This window comes from Mus pahari, chromosome 8, assembly GCF_900095145.1.
Source record: "Mus pahari chromosome 8, PAHARI_EIJ_v1.1, whole genome shotgun sequence".
NCBI lineage: Eukaryota > Metazoa > Chordata > Mammalia > Rodentia > Muridae > Mus > Mus pahari.
In genome coordinates, this window is record NC_034597.1 from 71,610,418 (window position 1) to 71,625,045 (window position 14,628).

At 36.1% G+C, this 14,628-nt stretch overlaps 1 pseudogene; it reads left to right on the forward strand.

Annotated features, from left to right (window-relative positions):
- The window catches only part of LOC110325128, a 15,034-nt pseudogene extending 661 nt beyond the window's left edge, over positions 1-14,373 (forward strand).
- Positions 14,374-14,628: the final 255 nt, after the last annotated feature.

The following is a 14,628-nucleotide window of genomic DNA, read 5'->3' on the forward strand; positions in this document are numbered from 1 at the left end:
GTCAATTCCACTTGGGTGGATGTTTCCATGGCTGAAGGACTTGCAAATTGGATTGCCACCACTATGTCACACCTAAAGGAATGGGCCAGTATTGGTGGATTGGCACTGTGCTGCGTGCTCATTAGTGTCCTGGCCTTTTGGTACATCTGCTGCATGCAACATTGCCATCTCAGGGCTTAAGCTCTGTTAATACAAACCTTTGCAGCTATGGAGACAGGACAATGTCCTCAAGTGTAGCTTGGCATGCAGGAGAAGTAGTCAATGACGGGTAACACTCCCTGGGCATGTTACCAACCTAAGACAGGGATCAGACCACTGCTGTCTGTCTCCTGATGGCGGGTAAGGAGCATTGTTGCAGGGGGCAACCTAAGACAGGCATTCTCTCTGCAAATTAAAGAAAAAGGGGAGACGTAAGGAGCGGGTTTGGCCGTGGCCCCAAGATGGTGCCCGGGACTGCCTCAAAGTCTAACGGCTAACAACTGACTTCCTCATATCCCTCAAGATAGCCATGTCCATTAAACTGCACTGCACAGATGCACCATGATGAAAGATCAGATGATGTGCACATAGTTATGTTCCTGAATAAACTGCTTTGAGAAGGACATCGGTTTTGTCACTCCTTTTCTGCTGGTTGGAGACAGTAGCGACATGGAATTTCAAGAGTACTTTTGATTTGCATTTACCTGATGCCTGAGGATGTTGAACATTTCTTTAGGAAGTGCTTCTCTCCACTAGAAATTCCTCTGTACAGAATTCTCTGTTTAGATCTGTACCTCATTTCTTAATGCAGGTATTTGGTTTGTCCATGTCTAGATTTTTTGAGTTCTTTATTTATTTCAGATATCAGCCCTCCGTCAGATATGGAGTTAATGAAGATCTTTTTCCAATCTATATGCTAACATTTTGTCCTTTTGATAGTGTCCTTGGACTTATAGAAGTTGTCAGTTTCATGTGGTTCTACTTATTAATTTTTGATCTTAGCACCTGAGGTAAGTGGTTGTCTCTTCAAGAAATTTTTTTCTGAATCTGCCATCTGCACCCATGAGCTGAGACTGTTCCACAGCCTGCTGTGCACAGGTCACTCCTGGAGAGACCTGTTCTCCCAGGAGTGTTTTCACTCCCAGGGTTGGAGGTGAGACAGCCACATTCTCTCCAATAACTGTGTGGAGTAGGACCAGCCAGGAGCACATGGTGTGCAAGATCAGTGAAGCAGTTGGGACACGATCCTTCCAGTTGCCATCTGCATCCAGAGCTTGGGCTGTTCCAGAGCCCTCTCTACACAAGTTCTGCCAACAGAGAGTGGGTCTCTCAGGAGTTCTGACACAAGCTTACAGACCCACAGGACCAACAAGCTCCAGCCAGAGACAGCAAGAACATGTAACACCAGAGATAACCAGACAATGAAAGGCAAACACAAGAATCTTACCAACAGACACAAGAATACTTGGCATCATCAAAACCCAGTTCTCCCAATACAGGAAGTCCTGGATACCCCAACACACTAGAAAAGCACAATGTGGATTTAAAATCATATCTCATGAAGCACATAGAGGATTTTAAGAAGGGCATAAATAACTCCCTTAAAGAAATATATAAGAACAAGGTAAACAGGAAGAAGTCCTTAAAGAGGAAACAACAAAAATCCCTTAAAGAATTACAGGGAAACACATCCAAAGAGCTGAAGGAATTAAACAAAACCATCCAAGATCTAAAAATGGAAATAGAAACAAAGAAATCACAAAGGGAGACAACTCTGGAGACAGAAAACTTAGGAAAGAGATCAGAAGTCATAGATGCAAGCATCACCAACAGAATACAAGAAATGGAAGAGAGAATCTCAGACACAGAAGATACTATAGAAAACATTGACACAACAATCAAAGCAAATGCAAAATGCAAAATGATCCTAATTCAAAACATCCAGGAAATCCAGGATTCAATGAGAAGACCAAACCTAAGGAAAATAGGTATAGATGAGAACGAAGATTACCAAGTTAAAGGGCCAGTAAATATCTTCAACAAAATTTTAGAAGAAAACTTCCCTAACCTAGAGAAAGAGATGCCCATGCACATACAAGTAGTCTACAGAACACCAAATAGATTGGATCAGAAAAGAAATTTCTCCCATTACATAATAATCACAACCCCAAATGAACAAAATGAGAAAGAATATTAAAAGCGGTAAGGGAAAAGGGTCAAGTAATATATAAAGGCAGAACTATTACAATTACATCAGACTTCTTTCCAGAAACTATGAAAGCCAGAAGATCCTAGGCAGACATCATACAGACCCTAAGAAAACACAAATGCCAGCCCAGGATACTATACCCAACAAAACTCTCAACTAACATAGATGGAGAAACCAAGATATTCCATGAGAAATCTAAATTTACACAATATCTCTACACAAATCCAGCCCTACAAAGATAGTGTTCTGTACTATAGTTTAAAAGTTTAAAATCGTGGATAGTGATACCTCCAGATAGTCTTTTATTGTACTGGATTGTTTTAGAAATCCTGGCTTTTTTTATTTCTTTATTTGTTTGGTTTTCCCTATGAAGTTAAGCAATGTTCTTTTAGGGTCTGTTAGAAGTTTTATAGGCATTGAGGTGAATCTGTAGGTTGTTTTTGGTAAGATGTTCTCTATTACTATGTTAACACTATTGATCCATGAGCATTAGAGACATTTCCATCTTCTGATTTCTTCTTTGTTACATCCAAAACTTTAAGTTTGTGTTATTCAGGTCTTCACTTATTTCTGTAGAGTTACACCAAGATATTTCATATTATTTGTGTCTATTGTGAAGAGTGTTGTTTCCCTAGTTTCTTTGTACGTGTGTTTATTAATTGAATCGAGAAGAACTACTGATATTTTAGTTAATACTGTATCCAACCATTCACTAAAGGTGTTTATTAGATGTAGAAATATTTTGGTAGAATTTTTTGGTATCATATGTAAATACTATCATATCATCTGCAAATACTTATACATTGACTTACTCCTTTCCAATTTGTAGTCATTTTCAGTACATATCTAGTGTAGAGATTGAATAACTAGTTATTAAAGTGGCTTCAGATAAAACATTTTGAGGTTTTTTCTGTAAATACTTCTTTATATTTTCTCAACAGAAAAAAAAGATTAATGGATTTTCTTAACAATTACCTAAGTAATATGCCTTTGGTTTTATCTTAGTGTTATAAAGAACAAAGCTGGAATCCATGCTGTTTTGCTATAACCCATCTTTTATGTCATGAAATAATGTTCTAAAAAACTCAGTGATCTCCTTATTTTACAATTTGTCATCTTTTATAGTGATTTAAGTGTATTCAATAATTTACATTTCAAGATGCCAGCTGCCATCTGATAGAAATAGCTAATAGAAAAATGGTAGGCAAGTTATTGAGGATGAAGCAAATAGTTATAAATTCAAGGATGCCCTTAGCTACATTTAGCCAGGAATGATGCCACACATCTATAATGCCAACACTAAGGAGAATGAAGAATGGGAAATTCCATAAATGTTAGTCTTCTCTCTTCAATAGATCAAGTATCAGGTAAGTTTAAACTATACAACTCCTTGTTCTAAACAACAACAACATAAAATACAGTACAGCAAATGACTGGTGTTGCAGTAGAAATCAATTTTCAAATGTGATCATAAACTAGCCTATTACCTGTAATTAGGTTGGATGAATTTTTCAGCTTGATGCTTTTCCACAACTAAAGACAATGCCTTTACCTGAGAAATAAGGCCAAAAGAAGAATCTCCCTGTTAAAGGCACGATGTTACTATCAATAGTAAAATATGTTTTTACTACATGAAGACAAACTCAGGGTACCATATTGCCTGCCACAGAATGGTATGGGTATGAGAGTACAAAATGGTTATGAGAATCCCTAGAATTGGAGATTTCTCTGATATTCTCTCTTTCATAGGTCACCTATGAAAGAGAGAATATCATAGAAATCATTGCATTTATATTGTGTTCTCACATAAACTAAAATGGCCACATTTGCATATCAAGCCACTGTACCAGCCATTGCTATTTATTTACAGGTAAGAAAGTTTATGTCATGATATCCTGTTTTAGATTATTTTAATGAGAAGATAATATTTTTTAGATCACCAAGAATGTATACCCAGGTTTCACAATAAACTAATGAGAGGATTTATAATTTACAGGAGATACTTGGCATATCCATTTCCAAATTCTTTTTCTGATTTCCTATCTCATATGTTGATGTAATCACTTTGTATTTGTCATTGTACCCAAGGATACTAAAATCATGCTATATGGCTTATTTACTTCTGATCTTGCATGAACTGTAACATATTTATAGTTAAGTACTCTACTTCTACCTTAACAATAATTTTTACTTTTGCAGGTTTGATATGTCATTGGGGATAGAAATGATGGTATATGAAATAGAAAGTCAGTCACTCACTGAAGGTATTCTTCGTTTATTTCATTGTATTCATGGAAAGTACACTAATAATGAGCACATCCAAGTCTCAGTTTTATTTCTGCAGTCTCTTCCTCTGTGTAATAATCCTTTCTCTTTACTTATAATGATCCAGAATCTGCTTACTGTTCTGTTTCTATAGCCTCTGACCTAAGCTAATTAGTTTTCTTTGCTAGCATAGCACTACAATAACTATTATTTCAACCATTTCCCTTTAGAGGGAAGCCAGGATAATGAGAAGTCCCTTGAATTGTATTTGAGCACTGTGACTTGATAAAATGTGAAACTTAAGAAGTAAGTCTAATCTATATTATACATGTGATGTAATACATCTCATGTGTCTCTCATCTTAAAGCTCCTTGGATCTTCATAGGACAACATATTCAACCCCAAAAATGATATTTTGATGAGAGCAGACATTTCAGAGAGTCTAAATTTAAATTTTGAAGATTATCTCTAGGGTTAATCTATTGAAATTACTTATCTGAACTAAAGTAATTCATGTAATTCAGGTGTACTGAAACCATTCTAATATATTCAAAGTACCAAGGAGTGAGTGAAATTGGTGGTGCTGGCACTCTGTTGATCTTCTTCCTTATCATCCTTGACTTTTAAAGCCTGCTCTTTGGAATTCATGTGCATAAGATTCGTTAATTTTGAAAGACTGATGCAGGTCTCTCAGTGATTAATTTAGAGATACCAAAAACCCAGAAGTGAGTACACACAAATTTTAAAACGTAATTAATAAAAATGTCACAGTTAAGTTTAGATTGCAGTCCAAATCTTGGATGAACTGGAAATTGTTTTCTAACAGGAAAGTCATAAAAACACTTTAAATTATAGTCTAAACTTTTACTCAGTGGATTCTTGAATGTGAAGGTGTACAGAGAGGAACAGCTCTTCTCTTTGGCCTTTGTTATAGGAGTCAAAGTCTGAAAGATGTTAGCAAGTGTCCTCAAACAAAAAGGAATGTATTTTTTTAAAAATAAATCAAATGTTTTAAGGTCATAGCTAGAAGGAAGTTACTGTTTTTTTCCCCCAATTATCTTTAATCATTTTTTACAGTCCAGATCTTATCCTCATTATAGTCCACCCACTGATAGTTCCTCGTGTCATTCATTCTCGCCTGTCTCCAGGAGGATGTGCCAACCCCACCACCACTCTGCCAGGCCTCCCCACTTGAATCTTCTCTCACTGAGGCCAGACCAGGAATACCTCTGCTGTATATCTGTTGGGGGCCTCATATCAGCTAGTGTATGCTGCCTGGTTGGTGGCACAGTGTCTGAGAGATCTCAGGGGCCCAGGTTAGTTGAGACTGCTGATCTTCATATGGGGTTATCCTCCTTCTCAGCTCCTTCTAACCTTTCCCAAAGAGTACACATGGTGAAACTCATGACTCCAGCTGTATATGTAGCAGAGGTTGGCCTAGTCAGTCATCTATGGGAAGAGAGATCCTTGGTCCTGTGAAGGTTCTATGCCCCAGTTTAGGGGAATGCCAGGGCCCAGAAGCTAGAGTAGGTAGGTTGGTGAGTAGGGTGAGGGTGAGGGGATAGGGTGTTTTCAGAGGGGAAATGAGGAAAGGAGATAACATTTGAAATGTAAATAAAGAAAATATCTAATAAAGAAAAAGCAAAAATGGGGTATAGAACTAAACTGAGAATTTGCAAAAAAAGAATCTTGAATGGCTGAGAAACACCTAAAGAAATGTTCAAAGTCCTTAGTGATCAGAAAAATGCAAATCAAAAGTCCCTGAGATTTCACCTTAAACCAATCAGAATCCCTAAGATCAAAGCCTCAGGTGACAACACTTGTTGGAAAGGATATGGAGAAAGAGGAACACTCCTCAAAGCTGGTGGGATTGCAAACTGATACAACCTCTCTGGAAATTAATCTGGAGGTTCCTCAGAAAATTGGAAATAGAGCTACTTGAAGATCCAGCTTTACCACTCTTGGGAATATAGCCAAAAGATGCCCTACCATGCCATAGGGGCACCTGTTTCACTATGTTCATAGCAGACTAATTTGTGATAGCCAGAAGCTGGAAACAACATAGATGTCCCATGGCAGAAGAATGAATACAGAAAATGTGGTTCATTTGCACAATGGAGTATACTACTCAGGTGTTAAAAATGAGCACATCCTGAGTTTGTAGGCAAATGGACAGAACTAGAAAATATCATCCTGAATGAGGTAACTGAGACCAAAAAGGACATGCATTGTATGTACTCACTAATAAGTGGATATTAGAAAAAAGAGTACAGAATACCCTAGATACAATCCACAGAATTCAAAAAGGGCAACAAGCTGAAGTGCCCAAGTGAGGATGCCTCAGTCCCATTTGGGAGGGAAAAGAAAGCAGTCTCAAGTGGGGATAGAGGGAGGGACCTGGGAGGGAAAGTGAACTGGAGGTGGGGGGGAGAGTGGAGGGTAAGTGGAACATGATCTGGCATTGGATTTGGGAAAAGGACTAAAATAACTGAGGGCCATTAGAAAGAATGGAAACAGACAATCTTGGTAAGGAGGTTGGAGGGGACCCTGTAGCATGCTTCAGAGACCTGTGAGGTGAGATATTCTAAGGACTCAAAGGGAGGGACCTTAAAATTAAATGCCCAACATTCGGGAGAGGGAACTTAAAGAGCTCACCTCCAGCAGGAAGACAGGGCATCAAATGAGGAGGTGGAGGCATCCCACAGTCACAACTCTGACCCATAATTGTTCTGTCTGAAAGAATTACAGGGATGGAAATGAAGAGGAGCTTGAAGAAAAGAAGGTCCAGCAACAGGCCCAAAGAGTGATCCAGCTCAAGGGGAGGTCCCAAGGCCTGACACTGTTACTGAGGCTATGGAGTGCTCACAAAAAGGGACCTAGCATAACCACACTTAGGAACACCTAAGAAGCAGCTCAAAGAGTCAGAGGGAGAAATTTGTACCCAACCAATGAACAGAAGCAGCTGACCCCAGTTGTTGAATTAGGGAAGGCTGAAAGAAGCTGAGAAGAAAGGCGATCCCGTAGGAGGACCAGCAGTCTCAGTTAATCTGGACCTCGGAGACGTTTCAAACACTGGACCACCAAACTGGTAGCATACACCAGCTGATATGATGCCACCAACACACATACAGCAGAGAACTGCTGGGTCTGTGTTCAATCAGAGATAATGTTCCTAACACTCAAGAGACTGGAGGCCCTAGGGAATTTAGAAGTCAGATGGCATGGGATGTAGGGGATCCATACAGAGACAGGGATTTGGGGAGTAGGTATGGGACTGGGGGGATTAAATATGGAGTATAAAATAAATAAGTAAATCCATATATAAATAAACTATAATTACATTAAATTTCAAAAATAAGTAAACGGAAAGCACCAGAAAACATAGTTGAGATACAGCACATAACAAAATTATATGCCTGTGTAATGACAAAACAAGATATTCTCCAATTCAGGGTTGTATTTTCTTTTAAAATCTTTAAATGTTTTAAATGTTAATTTAATGAAAGGTTTGTTATTTACATGAGTGTAATTTTTTTCTTTCTTGTTGCCTCCACCTGAAGAAACTATAGATCAAATGGACTAACTCATATATGTTGAATAAGCCTATCATTGATGAATGCTACAACATTGATTTTTGTCTTAGAAATATATTTTTAGTGGACTGGGTGTATGAAACTCACAACATGGACAATTTTAACTAATTTTTTTCATACCTGATTCTAAATTTATTGATCATTTGTCCTTTCTTCTACATCACTTAGTTATGTGTTCACTAAAATGATAATGGAATATAATTCAGAATATATACATATGTATATATATATGTGTGTATTATACATATATATCTATGACATGTTAATGAAATCACAGACACTAATATTTTCAAATATATATTAACAATGAAAACTTATCTAGAATACTTTCTTTATACAAGATTTTCCTTAAAATAACTTTTGTCTTACTTTGTTTTTTTTCTTTGTTTTAATATTTGTGTTTGGAAAGAGAGAGAGAGAGAGAGAGAGAGAGAGAGAGAGAGAGAGAGAGAGAGAGAGAGAGAGAGAGAGATCAGTAGTTAACCTTGCCAAATTTTTGAAGCTAATCTAAAGAGTAGGCTTCAGACACTGAGTGTGTACAGGACTTTGCCTCCAATTTTTCCACGCCTACTATTTGTTTCAGATTCCTTAAAGGTTAGACTAGACCAATTCATAGTCATTCTCTAGCCAATACTCACAAACTTCCCATGGAGTATTACTGTCATATATCAAAATTATAGTATAGTGTCTCTGGGATGGCATACTAGTTAAAGGTATTATAGGTAAGATTCACCAATGATAACCCTCTTTACTAACAAAGGCACAGAAAAAAATAATTAGTTGTGTTCTTTCTTTTGGAAGTGAAAGAGATATTTTATTACATAACAGCCAAGTACATTCAAAGTAAAATTATTTTTATGGTGATATTTTTACGTTAAAGAATGCTGTCATCAGTGTCAGAACCCCTGCTCTCCACCCTAGACCCTTTATTTAATACCTGCTCTATGGGAACTCAGGATGGAATGGAAGAAGCTGTTCTTTTAAGTAGGCACCTTGGATGAATTTAATACAGAGGTAGGCTTGACATACAAACATAAAGAAACATTCATCCAGCTAACTTCTTGAGTATTAACACTGAGATAGCACACTGGTTCAGCTTCTGTTTCAAAGATAACAGCTTTGAATTACTTGATGAAGAAGTCCTATGCTAACAAGTACATCAACAGGATACTTAGATACCCTGAACGCATCTTAGAATATGCTTGCAAACTCTAGGCTGATGAGATGTCACTGGCGATAGAATTTATAAATACCTGTCATGTGTGAAGACCCTCCCAAGCACTTTTACATGGTTCTTAATTGTACATAGTTTGTTTTTAACTCAGAAATCTTTAAATACACTAAACAAAGCAAAGAGAAAACATTCGAAAGTAATACAAAAGTATGCACATGCACACAACACACACATACTCTCTCACAATCTGAAAACAACACTGACCAGGCTTCATTGTATTGTTTTTGTTGCTGACTGTTTTTGCTTTAAGTTAGATTATAGTGAAACATGGTCCAATATAAGCCAGGGGTACCTGTGGCTGAATCAACATTTATTCTCATGTCACTATTTCAGGCTTTTTCCTTGCACATTTTCTAACCCATCCTTGCTCTTAAAGACTTGGTAAATTGCTCTTGATTTCCCCCTCTGGCCATGCATAACTCATTGGCAAGTCATAGAGGAACGTGGAAGAAAGAGAACTTTTTTCACAGCTGCTCACAGATGATAGGGATCAAGTAGCATTGTTGTTCCATATCTATGTTTTTAAGTTTTTATACAATTCTTTAACTTCTGAAATATTTTTCTTTGCATATTTCTGCCACCGACCTGACCATAGTTTCAGATCAGTAGGGATTAATATTTTTACACTCTGACTCCCTATAACATGTGTTTATACTAATATCTCTTAAAGCTCCAATATATCTTAATTTTTGTGGGGCTATAGTTCTTTATTTGATGTTTATGTCCCAAGTGGCAAAATCTATTTTCTTCTCTATCTGGATATATTAAACTCTCAGTTATATTTATCAACATGACTGAGCACATAAATTATCAAGAAGGCAATATGAGAAGGATCATGTTAATGGGTGCTGTTTCACTCACTGCCACTGTAAAATATTCTTGCTTGAAATAATTTGTGCTGATTATACAAAGAGGGATGGTTATCAGTCTTGAAAAGAATCACCATTTTAAATCTGTAAGGATGCCAGTCAACAAATTTGAGATCTTCATTTGGCATAGTCCCATGTACAAAGGTAGAAAAAGCATGGTTAAACAAGAAATTTAATTATTTATTTGTGATACATTGATATTTTTGCTAAAAAGTTAATTCTGCATTTGTTTTAATTATTCTTTCTATAGCATGGAGATATAAATATGTCATAATTTCTACAAGCCTATAAAAATAATGGAGAATTAACAATGGGCTATGAGTTTTTATGGCAAAGGTAGAAAGTGGAAAAGGACATGCTGTGTTTTTAAATGTCCTTGAATCTATTGTCAGAAACACTGTGTCAAATTTTCTTGTCTATTAATGGGTATAAAAATGAATGAAAGACTGAAATTCAATGAAGCTCAGCCAAGTATTGCAAAGGACTCACAAAACATAATAATAATTAATAGTCAAATCTTTCTTAAAAAACAAAAAGATAGAAAAACTGTTTTTTATAACATTACAAACTAATTTTTTGAGGTCAGTTGATTACTCTAACTATGACATTGCCACATTACATAAATGGTGAACACAGAATAAAGATTACTAAAAAATGAAAAGATACTATTCCCCCCTCTTAAAACTACCATATGCTACCTCATATCCCCACCCAATTACAGAGTAGAACACTGCTAAATACATGGCTCATAAAATTTAACTACTGTTATTTTAAATCACCGGAAACACTAACATTAAGAATTCAATTGGCAGCTGAAACAATTACGCAGAGGTTAAGAGCCTCAACTGCTTTTTCAGAGGTCCTTAGTTCAATTCCTAGCAACCACTTGGTGTCTCACAACCATCTGTAATGAGATCTGATGCCCTCTTCTGGTATGTCTGAAGACAGCTACAGTGTACTCATATAAAATAAATAAATCTTTAAATAAAAATAATTAAATTAGTTTCCATGCTTAGTTTTAGATTTTTAAATTTTGTTAAAAGATCTGTGTTGGTATTTCTGGTGAAAAATTAACTGATGAGTTCCCAAAAATCACAGATAAAATGTTACATAGTCAAGTGCCTTAGCTTGATCAATTATATTATATTATTCTGAAGCCAAGTAAATAGACTTTAATAATTCTTTCCCTATCCCAAAGAGTTGAGGAAAAAAAGCAGAATTATTGATCTTCCTATTGTCTGTGACCCTCAATAATGCATGAAGTTTGAGTCTTTCCAACTGAGTTAAATTTATTGAATTGTTAAATATATTTAAAAATTTCAAAACTTGTTAAAAAAAATAAAACAGGAAAAAACAGGCTGTCATTGCCAGTGATCAGGAAGGAAGCTGAGAGCTCTCATGCATATTTCTTCTAAATTTCCATTCAAATATGCATAAGCTCACATGACATTTTGGTAAATGGATTTTCCCAAGAAGATGCCATGAATTTCAGGAAATGTATGATTTGGCAATTACTAAAGAAATTATTCATTCCCCTGTGTAAAAAAATAAATAGTTGCATTAAATACTTGTAAACTGTCAGAATGTGACGTATGACTGCCTCCAGCAACAGCAGCGAATGCACTCTGCACATTCAGCTTAATAATACATTTTCAATAACACTTAAATTAGGCCATAAATTTGTGTTGAATCCTAGAAATAACTGTCTCTTACCTCCCCAATCTATATACTCCTCCCTCTCTATCTCTATCTCTCTGGCTAATTTCTCTTAGTATATCTTCATCATTCGCCTTTACAATGATTAGTAACCCTCTCTTGAGTTCATCATATATTGTAAAAAGAAAACATAAGAAGAACCAGTCAGTATTGTGCTCCAAGCAAAATAAATCATTCCCCCAGAGAGAATAATAATATTTATGACCATTAATGCTTAAGATCGCTTATTGCTTTTGTTATTTATAATTCTTTTATATCCCTTGTCTCATATTATCTTCATAAAATACTCTGAGTTCAATGATTTTGTATGAATATTCACCAAACATGTCTCTAGAAGACATATGACTGATCAATTCACATATGAAGTAGCAGTGAGGGAAATATTTAGAGACTAGTTTTATTGACTTCTGTTCTATATTCTTTCCATAGGAAAAAAATAACTGAATAATCTTGTCACATAATCAAGCCAGGTTCATTGCTTTTTTGACTAGTGCACTGGTTTTCCTCCATTGTCCCTGCTTTATGCAAAACTTTAAGTACTAAGAAGCCCATTTTTGACTTAGACTCAAAGATGTAAGCATGATTTTCATGTTCATGGGCTGAACTGGACCTTATAGTGAATACCGAGATGCTGGTAGAATAGAGAGCACCTGAAAATCAATATTGAGATGAAAATAAAAAAGACAGTAGGATAAGCTCTATAAACATCTTTTTTTTTTAAACAGAGAAGACATAAGAAAACATGATCAGATCTTGAAATGATGCAAATATGCATTTTCATTTTTTCTTATTTTTGAGATGATAATATAATCACATCATTTGCCCTTTTGTTACTCTTTTCCAAAGCTCCCACATATGTCTCTTTGCTTGATTTCAAATATATGCCCATTTTGATATATGACATAGATATATATATATGCTAAAAAACAACCTGCTACTTTGCAATTTTATTTGTACATATGCTTTCAGGAGTGACTGTTATTAGATGTGGTCTTCCTTGAAGAAGACTTTTTCCAACTCTTGATACTCCATACCTGCCTGTAGTTCTTTGTGTATAGTTTATGTCTCCTAGGATATCACATGTCTAATTTAGCATGTATATTGATGTAGTCCTTATGCTGCTCATGTTTAGACAGTCATGAGAGTAGGTTCTGTTATTCGTAGAAGAGACAATCTCACACCAAACTCCCTGATCTTCTTTCTGTCCCATTTTCCACAGTGTGCCCTCAGCCTTAGATACACAGGTGGTTCATAGTCATACTCATTGTGATTGAGCTCTACAACTCTATTTTGTGGTTTTCTGTAATGGTCCCCATCTGTTTCATAGAGAAGTTTCCTTAATGAGGGTGGAGGACTACACTTATTTGTGGATGTTAGGATATATAATGAGCATTGCTCAGATTTTTCTAAGCACGATATAAACTATAAACATTCATAATTGTATAGAAAATATAGAAATGTTTGGCATGTTTTGGAAAGAATCCTGATTTAGGCAGTACTTTAAAGTATGCTTTCAAAATTTCTTAATCATCACTTACTTTGGGATGGGGAAGAGGAGTACTGAGGACCACGTGCAAGAGGAGGCTTGCTGTCTTATAGATGAGTTGAGGAAAACTAATGGTATACCCTTTAATTCCACCTTCATCCTGAGATGTTTCCTTGCCATTATCATCTGCTTCATTTTTTTCAGAATGGATTTGATTATAAAGATCAGGAATTTCTTAAATCCTTGGACATCTTAAATGAAAATGTAGAAATTGTGAGTTCCCCTCGGATACAGATTTGCAATAATTTTCCTGCTATCATTGACTATCTACCAGAAAGACACAGAAAATTACTTGAAGACTTTTGATAAACACTAATTTTGGTAAAAGAAATTTAGCATCAAGAGTCACTAAATATTAATAATCCTCAGGAATTTATTGATTCTTTCCTGATGAAAATGGAGCAGAAAAAGCATAACCCAAAGACAGAGTTTTCTTGTGAGAACTTGATCTTCACAGCATCGGATCTGTTTGCTGCTGGGAAAGAGACGAGCACAACCCTGAGGTGATCTCTGCTGCTCCTTTCCAAGGATCCACAAGTCACAGCCAAAGTCCAGGAAGAGACTGACCTTTTGATTGTTAGACCCAGGAGCCCTTGCAGACAAGACAATAATCTCATGCCTTATACTAATGCTGTATCCAGATCTGAGATCCAGAGATACCTTGACCTCCTTCCCACCTGTCTGTGTCATGCGAAGACTTGCGACATGAAATTCAAAAATTGTCTTATTCACAAGGGTACCATTTTCATAGAATCACTAACTTCTGTGCTACACAATGACAAAGAATTCCCCAACCCAGAGAGGTTTGATCCTAGTCACTTTCTAGATGGGAATGGCAAGTTTATGAAAGATGACTACTTTTTTTTCCTTTTTCAACAGGAAAATGGATTTATGTGAGAGAGGATCTTGACTAAATGGAATTATTTTTATTACTGAGTATCATTTTACAGAACTTTAACTGAAATCTCCAGGGATCTGAAAGAACTTGAAACCACCCTAGTTGCCAGTGAAGTAGTTTTTGAGCCACCAAATTTCTAGATATGCTTCATTCCTGTCTAAATGTATTTTCTCATAAAGCCCTTTCCTTGAGGACATAAATAACTCATCAGGTATGCCACTCTAGCCTCACCTGAGTTCTGGGATTCCATATATATATATATATATATATATATATATATATATATATATATATATAATGCACAAATTGATCCATTGCC